Source organism: Myotis lucifugus, unplaced genomic scaffold (assembly GCF_000147115.1).
Source record: "Myotis lucifugus unplaced genomic scaffold, Myoluc2.0 scaffold_42, whole genome shotgun sequence".
In the NCBI taxonomy this organism is placed as follows: Eukaryota; Metazoa; Chordata; class Mammalia; order Chiroptera; family Vespertilionidae; genus Myotis; species Myotis lucifugus.
In genome coordinates, this window is record NW_005871090.1 from 442,275 (window position 1) to 463,406 (window position 21,132).

The following is a 21,132-nucleotide window of genomic DNA, read 5'->3' on the forward strand; positions in this document are numbered from 1 at the left end:
CTCTCTCCCTCTCCCTTCCTCTATGAAATAAAAATATATTTTAAAAAACAAACAAAAAACAAGATTGTTAGCAGCATAGAAATTTTAGAAAGAACGGTTAAAGAAATTGGCTTGGTGAACCAAGAGAGGACAATGATAAAATTAAAAATTTGAAGTATTTTACTTAGAAGGAATGATGCTGAGCTGTTCTTCATTGCTGTTCAAATTAACCCAGAAGAAATTTCTCTTAGGAAGAGGCAAGATTCCTGTCAATAAATGACTTCAGTGGGGGTCCTGAGTGATTTTGTGATTCTCCACAGTTGTTAGATGCATTTGGAAATTTCATGTGCTTGTTAATACAGCCAGTCCTCCAACCTGTGTTTGTGAAGGAACAGTTTAGAGAGGCATTAGCCAACAGGGGGCTGAAGCAGATTAATTCTCAAGGCCCTTTATGACTTCTCTAAAATGGTTTGAATTAGCAATTTTGCATTTAAAAAAATTGTAGTGCTTTGATTGCTTTTGTTTTTTACTTCAGCTTTCTTGGAATGTTAGTTTTTCAGAACTTGGGTATGAAGGTGAGGCAATTATTAAAGGGATGCCTTAGAACCAGAGTACATGGGTTCAGATCCCAGACATGCCACTTCCTAGCTGTGTGACCTCAGGCTAGTGATGTGGTGCCTCCGCTCTCTCATCTGTAAAATGGGAATTATTATTAATTAATGAACACCTCAGGGGTTGTTGTGAAGCTTAATTGAGCTTACTTATGTAAAACATAAGAACTGTGGCTGGAACATAGTCAGCTCTCTGTAAATATTATTTTATATTATTATGGACTCAAATCTCTCCATGTATCCTGGGCATTCAGAGGTTGTTTTAGCCACAGCTAGTATTGAGTGATCAGTTCATTGTCATGTTTAGGAGAGGAGTTGTCCCTTGTGAGCAATGATGTCTTGTCTGTGACCCCTAATCTTGAGGTGTCGGTGTGAGCTCTCAGGGATGGGATTCTGCAATATTACTGCCTCTTAGTCATGAGTCATTTCTCTTTCTTTATTCAGATGAACTTTCCCACATCTTCCAGAAACCCCAAAGAGAATTAGGTTTCATTTCCCACTGCAAATTGAATTCAATTAAAAAGCTGTTAAAGAATGCCATATAATGTCACAGAGAACATAGTGACATTTACAAAATATTTTTGAGAAATTTGAACTCTACATCAATTTAGTCTGCAAGTAAGGACAAAAATTTAGTCATGAAAAAAATGTAATCTGACAAGTAGCTTTTATCAGAATTATGAATCCAGTTGAGAATGTTTCTTTAGAAACTTAATTCTGGAGATGAAAATCAAGTGATAGTTTTAACGCCTGAAGAAAAAAAAATAGGTAATACTGGCCACATGCCTGGTATAATTTCAATCTACATGTGACTGAAACATCAAATGATAAATCTTAAGTTTCTATTAAAAAAACAAATTTTTCACTCTACTCAGGTCTCTACTATATTTATTTGATGATCAATAGAAGAAGGAGTGTTCAGGTGAAGTTAATTTGTTGGTGCTGTTTTGCTGAAACCCTTAAATTTGTTCTTTAAAAGAAGTTCCCTTTTGCCCGGTCAGTGTGGCTCAGTGGTTGAGCGTTGACCTATGAACCAGGAGGTCATGATTTGATTCTCAGTCAGGGTACATGCCCCGTTTGCAGGCTAGATCCCCAGTAGGGGGTGTACAGGAGGCAACTGATAAATGATTCTCTCTCATCATTGATGTTTTTATCTCTCTCCCTCTCCCTTCCTCAATGAAATCAATAAAAATTATTTTAAAAAGCAAAAAACAAAACACATAGCTTTGCACCATTCAGTTTCCCTCTTTGCACTTCACTCCACCAACCCATTGTATCTCTTGTTGGAGTTATTTTAAGTATCTCCTTGGTAATCTCAACCTCTCTCCAACTCACTTTACAAACTGCTCTACCAGACTGGTTTTCTAAAGAATATCTTAAGTCTCCCCTAGCTAACAATTTTCAGTGATGGTCAATTGCAAATGTTAGTTCTTTAATCAAACAATAACCTTGTAGTGACATTGTCTGTGTACTGGAATCTTTACAGTTATTTTCCTGCGAGGCTTTTGAGCTCCTTGAGGACAGCATTACTTTCTTCTTCCTTGTACCTCCCCCATCACCTGCGCTGGTGTTTTGAAGGTCTTGTTTACTCCACTGTCTGCTGCATGAGCAATACATGAGTTAAAGGGAAAATACTTTGAATTGCCTGCTCCTTTCCTATATGATCTCAGTCATTCACTTTGACGGAATTTGAAATTGAGTAAACTGACTAGTTGTTCTAGCTCAAGGTAGTCTTAATATTTTTGTGTCATGGACTCATTTAGCATCTGGGGAAACCTAGAGGATCCTTTGCAGAATAATGCTGATTAATGCATAAAATGCAATACATAAGATCACCAAGGAAAACATTTATATTGTATTACAGCTATAAAAATATTATGAATTGTAATATAGTAATATGTACTCATCTTTAATACATAGCATAATATTATCTAGTAGCAGGGCTATTAGCTCTTATGCTTTCACAGTAGAGAGGAGACCTTGCAATATTACAAGATACTTCATCAACAGTGATATGAGATTAATATTTCTGTGGTTTCCATTGGTGACAGAATCACAGATCCTGCTAATATGATTATAGGTTTTTTGTCTATGTCATAGTTAAAGAAAATTCTATATTTTAATGATAAGTTAGTATAAAATGTAACTTTTACGTCTTAGTTCATCAACTCCTGCCTCCCACCTCCAAGTTCTCTAGATCCCAGGTTAAGAGAGACTAAAAAGTGTATTTTATTATTTTTTAACTGATTTGAGAGAGAGAGAGGAAGGGAGAGGGAGAGGGAGAGGGAGAGGGAGAGGGAGAGGGAGAGGGAGAGGGAGAGGGAGAGGGAGAGGGAGAGGGAGAGGGAGAGGGAGAGAAACATTGATTGGTTACTTCCTGTATGCACTCTGACTGGGGATCAAGCCTGCAACCTGACCAAGAATCAAACCTTCGACTTTTTGGTGTATGGGTTGATGCTCTAACCCACTGAGCCACACGGGCTAGCACTGAAAAGTGTGTTTTAGAAACAACTCTAAGCAAGTCTCTGTGCAGTTCAATGGTCATCATGTAAGCTTGAGTCAACATTAAGTACTTTAAAGTAATTTATGAGGTTAGAGGTATGCACAATTTTTAGAACTTTTGCATGTGTACCATAGCACCTAAGATATTGTAGATACTGTATAAACTTTTTTTTTTGAGTAATAACACAATCTTCTGCAAGTGCAGTGGAAACTAACTTTTCTGTATCCCCTCCCATGCTGTGGAAACTGAGCTTTAGAGCTGCCCTGGCTTGTGGCCCATGCCCCCCACTCATACACAATTCTGTTTCTAATCCTGCAAGACAATTGCCTTGTTTAGTTGAATGTTTGCTAATGGCACTGGATTGATAAGTTTCTTGCATATGCTATACTCTGATTAATTACTTTTGATATTTACTTGTTGAACCTGTTCCCTCTATCTTTCTCTGAAGGGGCTTGGGGCAGCTTGCCATCTGAGACAAACTGCCCAGTAGAGCGATTATGATAAAACATACCCAGGCTCCTTGAAGTTGCCGAGGAGGCAGGTGCTGCAGGCTCTTGATTGGGTTTCTACGCCTAGACTTTGCACTGCTGTCCAATATCTGTGGGCCGAGATACACTGGGAAGCATGTTGTTAACGCAGCTTCCATTTCCTCTCAATAGAAAGTACACAGAAATATTTTCCATTCATTCTTTTAAAAATAATACTAAAAACCCTTTGTTGTACAAGACACTGGCTTACAGAAGCAAAATATAGTTTTCCTTATAGTCAAGCTGAATCAGTGCAGGAGTTCTTACAAGACAGAACATGATTGTGGACAATATTTTTGATTGCATCAATGTCCCATTAGCTCTACTAATTGTAAAACAAGATAAATGTCTATATTACATATGTATTATATCATCTCTGTATCTCTATTACTGTACATATATATGTGCATGTATATATGTAAATATATACATATATTCAGAAAATGTGTGTTATATATTATACATATATATGCAGGGGTAAGTAAAAGTAGGGTAATAATAATAAAAATAATACAATAATTAACTAATAAACAAAACAAGAATGGAGTTTTGCATACTCACAACTTTTGCCCATCAGAGTATGTGTGTGTGTGTGTGTGTGTGTGTGTGTGTGTGTATGTATTCTGATAAAACCTATGAGAATTATGTTTACTTGAACACTGGCAGCTCTTTATATGATTGACATTTGCTTCTTCTTTTTTTTTTTTAATCTTTGAAGCCATCTAATTCCTCCGGACTTTGAAGCTTTCTGAGTTGCTTGGAATTAATACCAAATTTGGAAAACTTTTAATACACCATGTTAACTTGAATAGTTTTTTGCAATGGGTGGGATAAAGGGATAATTTGTAAGATGGGGAATAAAATGTGGTAATCACTTGATGCTTTCAGAGCAGTACATATTTTTCAAATGATTAATTTTGGCATCTCTTGTATATATCATTAGAATATAAGAAGGCCTGTCTTTTATGTTAGACTAAGTTAGTAAAAATTGTATAAAGAGTTTGCATTATTTATTTTTGGGTTTTTTGTTTAATTGGATGGAAAAATAAATCTCACCTAGCAGATCCTTTAACATGTTGAGCACTACATATTTATTTTTAATTTATTGAGAATTACAACTATGTCTTCCAATTCTTTAAGGACCAACTTCTAGGCTTATTCCTTCACAAAGTTTTTCTGATCCCCTATATTAAATTGTTATTGCTGCTGTAGAAAATAGCACAAGTTAGTGGCTTATAACAGACAAATGTATTATCTTACAGCTCTGGAGGTCAGAAGTCAGAAATGGGTCTCACTGGGCTAAAGGCAAGGTGTTGGCAGGGCTGCCTTCCTTTCTGAGGAGACTATTTCATTGCCTTTTCCAGCTTCTAGGGGTCACCTGTGCTCCTAGGCTTGTGACCCCCTCCCATCTTCAAAACCATCCTTGTCCCATGGAGCCTTTCTCACAGTGTCATTTTTATTTCTTCCTCTTCTGCCTCCTTCTTCCCCATTGAAGGACCTTTGTGATTGCATTGGGTCCACTGATTGCTAATCAACTGATTAACAATCTTAATGGCATTTGCAACCTTCATTTCTCTTTGCCATGTAACATAATGTATTTGCAGATTCTGGGTTTCAGGAAGTGGGAATCCTTAGGCAGCTATTATTCTGCCTACTACATACCCTAAACCAGAAATGATTCATGTACTTTCATAAGGTTTTAATGACACTGACTTAACTTGCTATTATTCAAGTACATGCTTTATTTCTCACTTGTTTTTTAACCTCTGCACAAGACAGGACCATGTCTACCGCATATTTCTGTTCTCAGCATATAGCAACATTGAAAGAACCAGGTAAATATTTTTTGAGCAAAAGAATAACATTTAAAGTTTTATCTAAAGACATTAGAAGGTAGGGATGTCAATTACTGAAGTATAAAAAATAGAAGCAGATATAACTGACAGATTATCATCAGTACTGCTCACAAAAGAATAGTTTCTTCATGTATATCATTGTCTCTAAAAAGCAAATAATTTCAATGGTCAAAGAATATGATTCACCTAAGAATTATTAAAATTTTTTTACAATAAATTGTTTTGTCACTTAAAAAATCCTTTCATACTCACTTCAGCAGCACATATACTAAAATTGGAATGATACAAAGATTAGCATGGCCCGTGCTCAGGGATGAATTTGTGAAGCATTCCAAATTTTTTTGAAGAGGATAAAAGGGGTCAAATATATGGAGACTGAAGACTAAACTTTGGGTGCTGAGCACACAATGCAATATACAGATGATGATGTATTGTAGAATTGTACACATGAAACTTATATAATATTAAACAGTATCAAACCAATACATTTTTAATAAATCCTTCAGTGTCTTGGGCTTTAAAAAATATAAATCAGTTCCTCAAAACCTCATGAACTCTGGCTAAAATCTCATATGTGAAAATGCAAACTCTGGAAAGTGGTGGCCATCCATGGGATGAATGCCCTGTGGGGAGACCTGCTGGGTAGCTAGCCTGTACTTGCCAAGTGGTACCAACAGCTTTCCTCAGACTCCAAGAGCTCTTTGGCTTTAAAGCACTTCCAATCATGCACAGCTTTTCTATGAAGGACTCTTAAGAGCAGAGGAAAGTGGATGAGTTCCCCACAATATTCACGAAGCCAAGATTTTCTCCCAGTTATTAGCTTTAGACTACATGCAAATTATATATTCTACTCCATGATGTACTTGTTGTAAGAAAAAATATATATATATATCCTATATAATAAAGATCTAATATGCTAATTAGACCAAACAGCCGAACAATCTTCTGGACATCCTTCCAGACGACCTTCCGGACAAAGAAGGGGCTGTGAGGGCTGGCTGAGGCTGCGAGGGGCTGCAGGGGCTGAGCCCCTTGCACGAATTTCGTGCGTCGGGCCTCTAGTGTGTGTGCATGTAAAGTTTTAACTCTGTTTCACATCCAAGTGTCATTTTGAAAAGTGTGAGCACATATTATCTTGACCATAGTTCTGTGATGTAGGCAGACATTCTCCTGTCTTATGGGTGAAGAACTCAGCTCACCATGTATAGGCGATGTCCATCATCACATAGCTGGAATGTGATGTGTGCTACAAGGTGAGTAGTTTGAATCTAGATTTCTTCACCCCAAGCTCCATTCTTCTTATATTTAGCACCACATAAACTACATTTTCTTGGGCATCAAGGCTTGTAGGCCTTGATGTTTTCTATTAACTCATGATCTAAATAATGCATAATTTCACAAAATATTTTCCATGGCCTATTACTCCAATGAGGTTCTCTGTGAAAAGAATTCATTTTGTAATCAAGTGTGTAATTAACAGTATTTTCACAGTTGAAGCATGCACTACCATAGTTGTGACTGTGCATGCAAAGTCCACTAGTCAAGAGATGTGGCTTACCTTCTTTTACCCCAGCATCTTCCAAAGTCATATCGCCACTGAGCCCTTGCTTTTTACCTTCTTGCTCCCATAATAGCTATTATCTCTTTGGAAAGGGACACGTCCCAATGTCCTGGGTCCCCAGTTGGTCAGTAATGATCATAATGCCAGCCAGTGTGCAAATGGAGCTGTTGTTATTGGGCAGAGATTGGCATTGCTGCCTGTGTCCACTAAGAATGCTTTCATCAGCAAATACTAGAGTATCTAATTTGGGTTTGAGCCCTTGCTAATGAAAGTGCAATCCTTGTATCAACTACATAGATATCACCTGGGAGCTTGTTAGAAATTCAGAATTTCAGGTCCCGCCCTAGACTTGCTGGAAAGGAATCTGCATTTTAACAGTATCCCCAGGAAACATATGTACAGTAACATATAAGAAGCTCTGGTTTAAACCACAAGGGCATTTATTATAATTTTTTATCTAAAAAGAAATTCAGAGGTGGAGGGTCCTGTGTTGATTTGCAACTCAAAGGGGCATCAAAGACTCAGGGGTCTCATTTCCTCATGGTGGTAAAATAGCTGCCAAAGCTCTATGGGTTTTGTTCACTCCTAGTTTCATTTAAATGCAGCTGGAACAAAAGAGGAGGAAAGGATGCAGAGTACTTTTGTTTTTAAATGTAGCTTTCTCTTATTATGAAGGTATAATCTCTTTCTCAAAAGGCTTCTTATAGCTTCCCCTTAGGTTCTCATCAGCTAGATTTGGGTCACATACACACACATCAGACCAATTGTTAACAACATGTAACAGGAAAACCCTCAATTGCCTTTGATTTTGACCAATGCTGTCCAAAAGAAATGTAAGACTAACTACATATATAATTTAAAAATTTCTAGTAGCTACATTAAAAAAAGAGAAAATAGTTGAAGTTAATTTTAACAATACATTTTATTTAACCCAATATTTCTGGATTATCATTTCAACATGCAAACAATACACAAACATTGACAATGAGATATTTTATATTCTTTATTTCACACTGAGTCTTTGAAATGAAGTCTGTCTTTTATGCTTTTACCACATTTCAATTCAGAAGCTAAGTTTTTATCAGATATACAGATACATGAGATATACAAACATGAATACAGATTGTATGTAGATCTCATAAGTCACAATTAAAAAAATACTCACATACCCAGATTGCTCTGTGTATAATTAAATGTTTTCCAATAATCAAATCACGTTTCAGATTTTAAATTTAAATTAAATTAAAATTTTGATTTCTCAGTCACACTAGTCACATTTCAAGTGCTCAGCAGTCACATGTGGCTGGTAGCTGTTGAATGAGACAGTGCATGACTAGGCCCTTGCTACTCAAAGTGTGGTCAGGGAGCAGCAGTAACAGAATCATCTGAGAGCTTGTTAGACCTGCCGAATCTTGTGTTGTATCCTAGATTTAGTCAATCAGAAATCTACATTATAGCCCTAGCTGGTTTGGCTCAGTGGTTAGAGTGTCGTTCTGTGGACTGAAGGGTCCCGGGTTCAGTTCTGGTCAAGGGCACATGCCTGGGCTGCTGGCTCAATCCCCAGTAGGGGGCATGCAGGAGGCAGCCAATCAATGATTCTCTTTCATCATTGATGTTTCCATCTCTCTCCCTCTCCCTTCCTCTCTAAAATCAGTAAAAATATATTTTTAAAAAATCTGCATTTTAGTTTAATACACAAAAGTTGGAGCAAAATCATTCTAAGCTGTTCTCAACTTTGGCTATGATTTAACATGATGGTGTGCACTTTAGAAAATACTGATGCTTATACCTCACCCAGAACCTTGGATTTGGACTTTCTGTCATGGGGTCCAGGCATCAGTATTTTACTGAAGCTTGTTGGGCTATTCCAATATACAGCCAAGTTTGAGAACCACTGGTCCAGACTAATTTTGATTCATCTCAAATCAGATGCATTGCAACCCAAGCAATATTGTGATAGATGTTCTTGAGTAAGTAACCAACAGCGGTTTCCATCCTTGCTTTTCTCTGTCCTGTGGTTATTTCCAGCAAGGAAAGGGGTCCGACTGCAATCTGCTATGCTTGCTTAGGTCACACTTAGTCTTCTTTCTTCATTCAATCACTGACTAACTCTTTTCTCTGTTTCCTTGTCCATTGCTTTCACCACCGCTTACCTTCCTTATTCTCCTAGGTTAGGCCTCCTGCTCTGAGCTGATAAAATTTGCCTGTGCAGCATGTAGGCAGTGTGATAAATAAAACTATAGACTAATCTAATTATTGAAGAGAATTAAATTTTAAGAGAATCCTATCAGTTTCTAGAAATTATTATTACTGTATAAATAATTTCAGTCTGAGTTGTGCACATACTAAACCCACTCCGAAGGCCTCAAGGAGGCCAGTTTCTTCTGCTCTTCATCCACACTCTAGCCCCATGAAAATTCATCTCAGTTCTTTTTCTGTCTTGTTATTCATTAACTCAGCATCAGTGTTTCATGACAGTGGCCTTTTCTTTGTTCTTATGCTCCCCAGATGGCATTAATTTTCAGAATTAATTTCCTTTAGGTGTTCAGACTTCTGCCTTTGTTTTTACTTCTTTTGTTTGGCCTTTTTTGGGATAATAAGCTTAAATGAGGTGGGCATGAAGTCTGCTCATTTAAAGCAGCTCTGAATCAATAAGCTCAAACTGAGAGGTGATTTTATGACCATATTTGGGTACCTTGGTAGTTGCCCATGTGCACTTCTCTGGAGACTCAAAATGTGCACATACCTTGAAACACAGCCTTACCCATTGACGAGCTCTGTTGCAAACTAGATCTGCTGAGTTTCTCTTCTGAGGAAGGACCTTTAGTGGGACAAGCTTGAAAAATAGGCTCACCTGAGTGGCTCTCACGAGTGCAAACAAAGCCACATTAAAACAAAAGCATGTTCAGTTTGCCCAGCGCCAGGAGATGCTGTTTGTGGTCCCTTGGACTGAAGAACCAAGGGGCTGATCAACAGCCTTTTGAAATCTAACCCATTTCTTGGTAGAGGAGCATCTGTACAGGATACATTTCAGTGATGACAGGACTTCTCTAAAATTTAGACTGTAACATTTAGACTGTATGATAAATAAATACAGATTAGTCTGTATTTATTCAAAGAGAACTAAATTTTAAGAGAATCTTATCAATTTATGGAAATCATTATTAAAGTATAAATATTTTATGGAAATCATTATTAAAGTATAAATATTTTCAGTCTGAATTATATACACAAGAGTGTGAATACTAAGCAATTGGAGAAATACAGCCAACAAGATCATCTTTTTTTTTTGAAAATTAAGTCAATATTTTAACTGTATAGATTCTCTGATTTCAAAAAGCCTTAGATTAGAAAAATCTAATTTTTGAAATTTTTAAGGATTAAAAATATTAATAAAAGTCTTATTTAAATACCTGTCAAATTTACATGATTTTCTCTAATACTTATATTGTAATAAAACATGAATATGGTAAAATCCCCATGAAATTTTGGATATTTGCTAGAAGTGGTCCAATGGCTATTCAGAGAAGGTCCCTGAAAAATATGGTCCAGATGACACCAATTATGCATAGGACAGCAAAATATTAAAAGCATAATATTAAATTCCTAGTATTAGAATTAAGAAATATCATTAGGAATACTTTACATTTTGGAGGGCCAGATAAATTTTGAAATTTCTTCAATAAAACACTATTCAGTAAAAGTAGGAAAGCTAATAATTAAATAAACATGATCTCTAGTAAAATATATATTTATGCTTGCATGGATACTGAAGTAGATCTAATTTACTCAATAATATACACAATGGAGGAGAAGGAAGGAGAGATGGCCATTTTCCTCCATCACATCCTGAACTGGGGATCCAGCTGTGAGAGCAAACATCGCCTTTGTCACCAGCTTGAGGGGATGACCCTGTCAGCAGAGTCATGACATAACGTCTTTACAAGCCCATGTACTTGTGTGAAATATGAGTTGGCGTATAAGATCAGGATCCTTGTGGAAAAGAATACCAGGAGAAGATGAAGAGTATCCCCAGCCAGCTGAACCCGTGTTTGTTGAAGAAAAGAAGGAGCAGACAAGTAGTAAGAGGGAAGTGTCAGGAAACATATATGATGGTGCTGATGATGACAGTGACAGAGTTGGAGTGAGACAGCCAAGCAACAGTGAACAAAGTGATAAGCAGCAGCTTCCTAGTGAGGAGAATGAAGATTCTGATAGACTTAACTTCAAAGAAGAAAAAGAGAAGAGACGAAAAGCTGATCTGTTATATATATAAAAAAATACGGTGCGGTTAAGAAAAGAAGAAGGGCAGTCTAGTAAAGCAGTTGAAATGAACCCTAAAGTTGATAACACCATTAAAACACAAGTTACAGCATTGAAGACTGTAAGAGGGAATAAGGCAGTTGTGAGACAACTCAAGGAGAACTGGCTCATACCAAAAGAAAACTGCCTACGACAGAGGCTTTACTGAAGGTTGAATCACATCATCATATGTGTTCACAATATAAAATACAAGAGTTAAAGAAGGAATTAGATGAAAGCAGAAGACAATCTCAGCATGAAAAGGAAGCATCAAACACATTGATTTAATCATATCTCTGCAACAGAGCTTGCATGAAGTAATGAAGCAAAAGGTTGATTTAGAAAAAGAGATAACCAGACTTCAGGAACCCTTAAATATGCCAAAAAGAAATTACAATGAAGAGCTCAGTTTCCCCAGAGTTTTAAGCCCAAGTATAAAAGAAATGGAAATTGAGACTAGAAGGTTAAAACAGAAAAATGATGAGCTTATAGCAGCTTCAAAATGTGTGCGTTGGCCTGAAGAAATACAGTTCACCAGGAGATAGAATTCAAAGTACTTCAAAAGCAATGTGAAGAAATGACAACTAGAGCAGAGTGGTAGAAACAAGAACTAATAAGAATCAGAAGACAAATTGAAGTAAATAGGGTAAAACACCGTGAAGAACAGCGTCTAGAGAGGATTGGAGAATGTGCAAGACCGGATGTAGCACACAGATTAGAACAAGTCAGGCAATTTTTACAGGTCTAAGAAGCAGCTAACAGAAATCAGCACCGGACTTCTTGTTTCAGAAACAGCAAGACAGACCACTAATGAGAGGCCCTTCCTGGAGACACCTTGTGTTGGAAATCCTAATAACAGTTTTGTATGCAATAGAGAACTTGCGGGTTCCTACTTTGAGAATTTCTAATTTTTATGAATTAAATGAACTTATACTATCAAAAGGATTAATTTCTATGCTTAAGTGAAAAGTTTTGTCATATTTTTACATGAAAAAACGTTCTTAATTGCTACTTTACTTACAGCCTTTTATTTCAGTTTTTATGAAATGTCTTGCTGAGCAGTTGTACATTTTCTAAATAGTTAAACTAAAGAAATGTTTGAATTTATAATTTATTGTTTTATATTTGCATTTTTAAGTGAATTTCCCTTATGTCTGTATATCTTGCCAGACTGATGACTAAAATGGCAGTGATAGGCAGTCTTGACATCGCCACTAGTTTTCATTGTGTATCAGTTATTAATATATCCATTCTTCATCCCATTTATTGAGTTCTTTAGCTCCAGAACTTGTTTGGTTCTTTCTATAGTTTTTATATCTTTGGTAAAGTTCTCCTTCTGTTCATTAATTTTATTCCTGAGCTCATTGAACTGCCTTTTGAGTGTTCTTATATCTCATTGAGTTTCCTCATGGCTGCTGTTTTGTTTTCTCTCTCATTTACATAAAAATCGTCTGCTATTTTGAAAAATAAATAAATAATATACACACTGCATGGGTGTGTTGTTCCTTGCCATGTACATAGCACTTTCACAAATAATCTCACCATCCTTCTGTGGCTCCAGGCAGAGCTGGTAATACTTTGGTCCCATTAGACAGATTTGAATGCAGAGACTCAGAGAAGAGCAAGGTCAGCAGAAAGTAGGGTTAGAAGTCATTCTTACTTCTCAGGCAGTGTTCTTTCCACTGCAGTATGCTGCCTCTTTATTTCTTAGGGTCCTCCATCAACAGGATTTTGTAAGCCTCTGGGCTTTCAGACATTAAAGGACTAGTCAGCGAGTTGAACACTCCATGGTAGATTACTTTAGCGTGATGACCTGCCCCTCTCTCCTCTCCACTACAGATCCTCAGTCCCTTTTTCCATAATTCTGAAAGCATTAAAGTTTTGAAAACTTAGTTTTCCCTTAACTTTGGCATCATTTGACTGGCAAAATTATGCCTGAACCAATAGGAGATTATATAGTCTTTATTTATCCCACTTAGAGTGAATAGCCATAGGTGTCACTGCATAAATGCTGGTGTATTTGCTAGTGATCAGAAAACTTTTTCTATACAAGACCAGATAGTAAATATTTTAGGTTTTATGGATCATACTGTCTCTGTGATAACTACTCAACTCTGCCATTGTAGCTAGCACAAAAGCAGCCATAGACAGTATGTAAATGAAAGTGCGGCTCTATTCCAATAAAACTTTATTTACAGAAATAGGTGGCAGGGTGGACTTGGCCCACTGGCCATAGTTTGTTAACCTCTAAACTAAAGGGTGATGCATAGATCTGTTTGGGCTATTGCATAATGTACCATATGTACTTCATACTACCCTTCTGGATATGAAACATATCAGACCTCAAAAGGTTTGGTAAGGGGTAATGGGCCTGTATCTAAGATTTAAAAGAAGTTTTGTAGAGGAGACAGTCATCTCCATTTTGGTCAAGTATTAAAATCCTACTATACAGATGACAGGAGGGGCCACTAAAGTTTAGGTATTGCCAGTATATTAGTCAGAAATGAGTTCGGAACCAAAAAGTATTTAAATACAAAGGTTCATAGTTGTCCCACATAACAAGGAGTTCAGTGATAGGTAGTCTAGGGCTGGTTCAAGAGCTAAGTCATTCCCTTAGGGATCAAGTCTCTGTTCACATTTATTCTCCACTATCTTGAGTTGATAAGCCTCATCCTGATGCTATTGCCTCATGGTTACAAGATCAGCACAACACCTCCAGGTATCACATGCATGCTCCCAGCAGAAAGCAAAAGCTATCTATATTAAACAGGCTAACCCCCCAAATCTCAACATGCTTCTCATTAGACTAAACAGGGTCACAATTCTACCTCTCATTATAAGGAAGCCTCAAGAAGGAAGTATTTTTAGCAAGTATATTTCAGTTGTAGTTCATTTTCATCACCCACTGAAATCAGGAGAAAGGATGTTGGGTGGACAACTTGCACCATCTGCTGAAGCATCTGGCCTTGTTTTGGTGGCTGTTACATTTCATTACAGGTATTTAACAACATGCAGTGGATTCCCCTGGGCAGCATATCTTTTTAAGTAGCTCCAGTGTGAACAGTGTTTTCCATCTGACTTGGAAAATTAAATAACATTATTCACATTTTTATGTAAATGTTGTGTAATATGCATGTGTAATCACCTGAGAATGGACTTCTTCAGAAGGATTTGAGTTTTGGAGACTTTCAGCGGTTCTCAACCTGTGGGTCGTGACCCCTTTGGCGGTCAAACGACCCTTTCACAGGGGTCGCCTAAGACCATCCTGCATATCAGATATTTACATTACGATTCATAACAGTAGCAACATTACAGTTATGAAGTAGCAATGAAAATAATTTTATGGTTGGGTCACAACATGAGGAACTATATTTAAAGGGCCAGAAGGTTGAGAACCACTGGTTTAGATGCTGGGACCCTTAGTGTGCCCATTAACAAAGTTTGAGGAAAGAGTGACATGGAAGCAACAGGAAAGAAACTGCACTTTGTAAACAAGTCTATGTTCTGATTGGGAATGATCGCACACTAGAGCAAGATTTCCTGGCAAGGCGGTGGTGAACTCAGAATCAGAGAACAGTTACTGGGTAACTTTTTACAAATATGACTCTGATACTAGTTTGAGAGAAAAGCAATTAAGTAGGCACCCAGAGACCATTGTCGTTCTCACTATGTATCTTGGGATTCTTGTCCTCCCCTCTGAGGTGGTATTTATTCTCTTTCTGGAAACAGGGCACTTAACATCTTGCTCTTTATTTGTCATAGACAACCATCATCAGAAAGGATGGAGGTACCTACACAATTTTAAATGCCTTTGCTTTTATAGGATATCTTAAAACAGTATTGATGGGAATAATATGAAAAAAATACATTAATTCACTGATTGATTTGTTTAAATTTTAAATGTAAGTAAAATCAGTTTTGCTTCCACAAAGTTCTGTAATACTGAATTGATTCCAGATCTGTTTCAATGTAGCCATTATGACTAAGTCATAACTGAAAGGTTAAAGTCGGTGGGTGGTGCGTGGGCAGGCTGAATAGCCATCTCAGACGGTGAGTAAAGAAAAAATTAAATTTATTTAAGGAAAAGGGATGGGGATGGGGATATGGGGCTATCCAAAAGGAAGAGCTGTATAGCACTGAGCCAAAGGGTATTGGGTCTATGATGGCAGCAAAAATGTACTTAGGACAGTGAAACAAAGAAAGGCATAGAAGAAACAACAGGAAGACCTAGGCTGGGCTGCTTTGGCTGGCTGAGAAGTCAGAGAAAAGGGGGCCTTGGAGAAAAACAGAGCAAAGAAGAAAGAGTTGGGATATATGAGTGAAAAGTTGAGACATTAGAGGATCGTCCTACATCTTCTCATAGAGGATCGAGAAAGAAAAAAAAATGAAAAAGAAGTAGAGGAAATAACAACACACACTCTTTAAATTCTCCAAGGTTTCAGACCACTAGGACCCTGTGAATGTAAAGTAGAATAGATAAGAATAAGCATACGAATAGACCATAACTGAACACATTTTCATGATATTTCAGACCACCAGGGTAAGAAGCGGATGCTAAAGATTCCAGAAATCAGAGTAGGACAGGAAGTTTACCACAAAGATGATTTCTAGAAGACAAGATAACAATGCCTTCATGGGTTGCAGGGAAACTAATTTGAACCTGCAATTCTGTCCCAGCATTTTAAGACAAGAAAGAACTAAAATAAGAATGAAAACATTTGATCACTCCCAGATCAATCCTGGCAGAATTAATGCAACAAAGCCAAAGAGGGAATATGTCCCAAGGTCAGGTAAATAAAATAAACCAAGGAATATAGTTAAAAAAATTATTCAAGATAATAGTTTTTTTGAAAAAAACACATTTTTTTAAACAAAAAAGCTGTCAAAGCCAGAATAGGTATTTTAGAGAACTCTAAAATCCCAAAAGCAAATGAAAGTTCTGTTACAGATAGTGTGATAAAACAGAATATTCTCAGTGAGCAGATAAAATTGCAATGTTTACATAGGGCCCTCCCCAGTTTTTCTTTCTGCAGTTCTTGAGTAGCACTGATTATGTGGCTGTGTTATATGGCCTGCTGTCTGCATTCAGACACACCACTTGTTTCTGCAGAGAATAATTATTCAATTTTCATATTGTAAAGGTATTTACAATATCAGTGTGTAGAAAGGTTATAGCGCAGAACAAGGTATACATGGTAAAATGTTGACAGTGTAAAAGTAACTGTTTTCTGGATAAAAGTTGGGGGACAGGAGGAGGAAGCGAGGTGAAGGAAAATAAAGGGACCCTAATCTCTCATTTTACTAAAAAGCGGGAGGTAAGAATGTCTCAGTTTGGTGAATTAAGAAGTGGAAGTTTAAGTAGAAGTCTAAAGGTCAATTGAAAAACAAAGTATTGAAGTAATACAAGCAGAGATGGAGAGATGGAAAAATAGAGGGAATGGCATACTCTGGAGTCAAATGATAGTTTTTAAGTTGACAAATCAAGAAATAGGGGTTTGAGCATATTATCTAGAGGTGCATGTTGCAATTCAGTAGCCCCTGGCCATGTGTGGCTTCTTAGCAGTTGAAACGTGGCCCTTTCACATTGAGATGTGCGGAGTGTGAGGTATACACCAGATTTCAAAGACAGTATAGAAAAAAGAACGTAGAATATCTCAACAATTTTTATATTGATCGCATGTTGAACTGATAATACTTTGGGTATACTTGGTTAAATAACATATATTGCTAAGATTAATTTTGCCATTTTGTTTTCTTTTTGTTGTTGTTAATCCTCACCTGAGGATATTTTTCCATTGATTTTTAGAGAGAGTGGAAGAGAGAGGGAAAGATAGAGAGACACATCGATGTGAAACACATACATTGGTTGCCTCTTGCACCAGCCCTAACAGGGTCTGGGCCGGGAAGGAACTTCCAACCGAGGTACATGCCCTTGACGGAATCGAACCCGGGACCCTTTGGCCTACAGGCCGAGTCTCTATCCACTGAGCTAAACTGGCTAGGGCTGTTTTCCTTGTTTTTAAAGTGACTACAAGAAAATTTTAACTTAGCTATGTGGCTCACACTCTATTCTATTGAACACCTCTTGCTCTGGGAAGATGGACATATATGCTAAAGGACTGAAAGCAGAAATGATCGCTTTGCTTATACTATTGTGGAGGTGGACTAGGCACAGTGGGAAAAGAAAGCTTTTTGTTTTTTAATGTTCATATCTTTTAGAAATTATTTTTGTTTTCTAAACTCTTCAGCAGTTTCAAAAGACTATTTGTAAGACATATGAAAAGCATGAGGAATAACAAGATGATAAACACTCTTAATCACTCCCAGTTTAAGGAAAAAAACAACCCACCATTTACTTTTAAGACATCCCCCCTCCCACCGGTTGCTCCTGGGCGGTTTTAATTTTAATTGTTATCACTTTCATAATAACAAAAATAATCATATTCTTTTAAAGAAAGTTTTTAAGTGGTGGATCTGTGTATAGAATTTTTTGGTTTGGGTAATTTGGCAATATTGAATTTGAAAAGGTGTATGCTGTTGAATTCAATGGCTCCCTTTGATCAATTCGTTTTGTGTTCTGAAATATGCAAACTACAAAGAGCTATGTAAGCTTTAATGTCATTTTATTTTTTAAAAAGCATATATATTTGTATAATAATGCATATACATACATATGCTGCCATACATATGTGATATAAGTATGCATGTATACACATGAAAATATATATATATATATATATATATATATATATATATATATATATATATATATAAAAGCCCAGTGACTAGAACAGCAGAATAACCAGAATGACCAGCAACTGGTGGCTATCATGCGCACTGTGGCAGCCAACCAGCCTGATCCTGGCTCCAATCGGTGCCCCCCTCCAGCCGGTCTGGCCACTGATCAACCCCCTTCCCCCAATCTTGGACTCCACCGGTGCATGAATTCGTGCACTGGCCTCTAATGCATATATAACTGGTAGCATTGTCTCAGAAGTCTGATTAGAAGTGTGGAAGGAAGTGACTTCATGTTCTTGTTTTATACATTTTCAGAGAAAGATAATAATGGAATTATTATTTACATAATTTAGATCATTTTCTGTAATTTCCAAATAAAAATACTTGAAGAAATAAAATAAATATTTAAACATGTTCTAACAGGGCTTTCTTAGGAAAGAATACATTGCCTTAGAAGATAGGAAGTAATGTGTTCAGAAATTTTAAAAAATCAGGAGAAGTTACATGAAAGCATTAAAGCCATCATTTTTCTTCTCCCAACCCCAAATATATTATTAGTCCAAGAGACAAGTATCATCACCTTTGAATCAGCCCTATAGTTGATTCCTTACATAGTCCTCTCGATGTAAGGCACTTGGAAAGAATGCAGTGTTCTTCCTCCACTTGGCATCATTTCTAACACATCATAAAAGAAGCATGTGATCAAGTCACAGTAATGTGATGACCTGGGATTCCCTCAGGACAGTCAGAACAAAGGAAATGCCTGAATCATTTTAATTTGCTGAATGTGTGTTATGTGCCTTTGAGTTGGCTCCTACTCCTGATGACCCTATGAATGAGTGATGTCCACAATGTCCTGTCCTCAACAGCCATATTCAGTTCCTGTAGACTCATGCCTGTGACTTTTCTTTTTCTTTTTCTTTTTAGAGGATGTTTATTAAAGCTGGGGACAATCAAACAAGGAAGGGCCTAGGATAGAAGAAGCAATAGGAGGGGAAATGTCTGTGTGTATTTATCATTTGTTTTTACTTTTTCTCTAATTATAAATGTTCATGTGCATTGAAAAGGTTTATTAAAAGAAGAGGTGCAGCCCTAGCTGGTCTGGCTCGGTGGATAGAGCGTCAGGCTGCGGACTCAAGGGTCCCAGGTTCCAGTCAAGGGCATGTACCTTTGTTGCAGGCACATCCCCAGTGGGGAGTGTGCAGAAGGCAGCTGATCAATGTTTCTCTCTCATCGATGTTTCTAACTCTCTATCTCTCTCCCTTCCTCTCTGTAAAAAATCAATAAAATACATTAAAAAAAGAAGAGGTGCAATACTTACTGTAATCCTATTATTCATACATAACTATTAACAATATTTTGCTGTATTTATTTCTAGTATTTTCAGACACATACATAAACTATATTTTAAAACTTTGGACACATATTGTGTATATGTATTCTGTTGTTTACTGCAGAACATTATATTGTGAGTCTTTTTGATGGCATTGAGTATTCTTCATAAGCATAGTTCCAATGACTTTGAAATAGATCATTTGAGAGGAATCAATTAAAAATATCTAAGAATTTAAATTCTTAGTGGCTATATTACATTTTTATTGTGGTTAGGACAGAACATATTTATTCTTCCACTTGAGTTTGAGTGTATAATTGATACCATATATTAAAAGATAATGAGATGTTTACCTTGTCACACTCAGTAGTGATTTTCTGAGTTGTTAATATGAGGTGAATGAAAGTTTTCCCTGTGAATGTGGAAGACATGTCCAAGGACACATCTTTAATGAAAACAGACTGGTTGTGTACTTCTGTATCCATCATAAGATAAAAAAGTGGAAACTTCATTAATGCAAAGTGGCATGGGGCTATATCTGAAATCTTAGGACAAAAATGAAATTTAGATTCTGGCCTTGTCTCAGGGAGACAGAAAATTGCAGGCTCATCTTTGCCAGGTCATCTACCTGTAATGTCTCATTTGGCATAAATTAGCATTATCTAGGTGAAGTCCACCTGGGTCAAGGCTGATACATGTCATAAAAGATGGGATGTGGCAGTGGTTAGGGAAATGGGGGGAGGATATCTTCTATAATTAAATGAATGGGTCGGGTGAGGTGGTTAGAGGAAGGAATGGTCTTCATGGTAGATAGGAATCCAGGAGCTGGTGCCATCTGAGGAGAATCACTAAATTTTTAAAAAGGTAGAAGATCGGAGATATCTGCAATGATCATAATAAGTAAAAGTGTGATAAGGCAGGGTTGGGAGGATCATAAAGTATTCAGGAAAGTGAGTGAGTGGAGAGAGGGATTTATAAAAATCATAGCTACCACATCCTAGATGCCTTCTGTGGGCCAGTCACTTGTCTCCCATGGGGTGCGGTGGGGATCGCCTGCATAGGGAGGAGGGATGGAAGACTAAGCAGGGTTTCTTTGTACTTGACATGTAAGGATAACAAGGTTGAAGGACATGGGAAGGAAGGAAGTAGATTGAAGTAAACAGTCTTAATTATTGGAAGAGTTTGAAGAGTTGACCCTGTCTGACATTCCAGGAGGAAATGAAGGCCCCTTTTTAATGACTTGCAGAAGGTCCCAGAATTGTTCACAGTTAGCCCCAGGAAGCTGCCCGCCACTGCTGGATATAGATGAACTATTTTTTCCTCTAAGATCCTGACCTCTGGGACAGAGCCTGGATGTTTTCTAGAACTTTTGGGTAGACATGTCAATGTATTCGATGATATAAAGTGAAACTGCATTCCCTTTGCACTGGAATTTGTTTAAGTAAGAAGAAGGGAATTTATTGAAAGGATACAGGGCTGTTTCCAGGAATTTTGGGATAAGAAGGGTAGGATCTGCAAATATGACCTGAAGGTTTTCAAGGATCCAGGCGGCAACCAATTTTCAGGTGGTCTCCTACCTTTGCTCACCAATGTTGCTTTTCTGTGTCCCTATTACTCTTTCCACATGGAGTACATTGACTACCCCAGATACTTACATCCCCTAGTTCAAGAAACTCATGACTGGCATCTCTGAAGTTCAATCCTAAACTTTCAAGAGCAGAA

General features: G+C 37.2%; 1 protein-coding gene and 1 pseudogene across 1 annotated transcript in view; both read left to right on the forward strand.

Moving 5' to 3' along the window:
- The window catches only part of PLCB4 (phospholipase C beta 4), a 226,939-nt gene that overhangs the window by 23,251 nt on the left and 182,556 nt on the right, over positions 1 to 21,132 (forward strand). The gene's annotated exons all lie outside the window — the stretch shown is intronic.
- Positions 5,721 to 5,817, forward strand: LOC111825854 (annotated as a pseudogene).